This window comes from Jaculus jaculus, chromosome 1, assembly GCF_020740685.1.
Source record: "Jaculus jaculus isolate mJacJac1 chromosome 1, mJacJac1.mat.Y.cur, whole genome shotgun sequence".
Taxonomy (NCBI): Eukaryota; Metazoa; Chordata; class Mammalia; order Rodentia; family Dipodidae; genus Jaculus; species Jaculus jaculus.
Window position 1 is genome coordinate 342700389 of NC_059102.1, and position 1637 is coordinate 342702025.

A 1637-nucleotide genomic window follows, 5' to 3' on the forward strand; every position below is an offset into this window, starting at 1 on the left:
TGAGGATATTCATATCAACCTTGTATGATTGGCCAAATAGTTGCCCTTTTATGCTTTCTTTTTTTTGTGTCCTGTTGGTCTGGACTTATTTGACAAGGTCTCACCATGTAGACCAGGTCGAGAACTCACTGTCCTTCTGCCTCAGCCTCCCCCGTGCAAGAATAACACATGTATACTCCCACACCTGGATCCTCACAGATGCTTTAAGTACGAAGACAAAATAACTCTTGATCCTAGCAAAAATCAAGTGAAATAGAGGTTTTTTTTGGTTTTAAGTTTTGATAATATCATATGTGAACATAATGTATTTAAAAATATGGAATGTTTCACAAATTCCAATGTCATCCTTGTTCAGGGGTTAAATTAATCTCTGTATCATTCCAATTTTCATAGATGTGCTGCCAACACAAGCATTAAACACAAATTTTAATTTCCATTTTAGACACTAAGACAAAAGGGAAATAATATGCTCAAGGTCACACAGCTGATAACTGGTAGATGTTGGAACTTTTCTTCCTTCCTTTCTCTCTTTCTTTCTTTCTTTCTTTCTTTCTTTCTTTCTTTCTTTCTTTCTTTCTTTCTTTCTTTCTTTCTCTCTGTCTCTCTTTCTCTGTCTCTTTCATCCATTCTTCCTTCCTTCCTTCCTTCCTTCCTTCCTTCCTTCCTTCCTTCCTTCCTTCCTTCCTTCCTTTCCTTCCTATTTCATATCCTTTCTCCCTTTCGTTTGCATTCTTCCTTCATATATCTTTGCAATGCTAGGGGTTTAATCCATGGCTTTGCACATGCTACAAAACACTCAACTACGGATCTATATACCCCCATTTTAGATTGACTCTTTTTTAAAACACTTTTTTGTTATCATACAAAATAATGGGCTCTATTGTAATTTCACACATATATCATTGTACTTTGCTAGTCCCTCCTACCATCTCCTGATGGTCTCCTTCTGCTTTAATTTCATACACAGATTATATGCTTCATATATTGAAATCAAGTCTCCATATGAGAGAAAACACAAGATATTTTCTTTTTCTTTTCCCTCCATTACCCTTTTTTGTTCTTTCTTCCTCTTCCCTGTAGATGTCTTCTGCCTCTAACACAGTCTTGCTTGTCATGTTTTATATGGATTGGAGCTGAATCTCATCAGACCAGCCCCAGAGTCCACCTCTTAGCTCTTTAAAAATGCCCCACATCACCTTCTTCATACTGTGCTCAGGAGTGACAATGACAACATCTGGGGACAATATTTGTGTTGTTATGAGACAGATCTCAGCCAGAGTCTGAGCTATAATTCTTTGTGAATATGGCTTCCACATATTAACTAACCATACACAGGCAAGGCCGACTATATTAAGACCTGCATGCTTTCACTTATTTTTCCAGTAAAGCTTGAGATTTGCACATCTAGGGAAAAAGAAAAATTAACGATTCATAGATAAATTTGAAATTCAAGTGGGCAACAAAGAGATTTTTAAAAGTGCAATAATATCCCAAATTTGGTAACTATTTGGATGAAAAATAATGGTTAGTTATCTGAAAGCTCAGTTTAGTTGGGGATTTTTTAAAGTTTATTTTATTTATTTGAAAGAGAGAAAGAGAGAGAGAGAGAGAGAGAGAGAGAGAGAGAGAGAGAGAGA

General features: G+C 36.2%; 1 non-coding gene across 1 annotated transcript; it reads right to left on the bottom strand.

Moving 5' to 3' along the window:
* Nucleotides 1-310: 310 nt before the first annotated feature.
* LOC123458313 lies at nucleotides 311-414 on the bottom strand. The gene has a single exon (XR_006635598.1). It is a non-coding gene; the product is annotated as a U6 spliceosomal RNA (small nuclear RNA).
* Nucleotides 415-1637: the final 1223 nt, after the last annotated feature.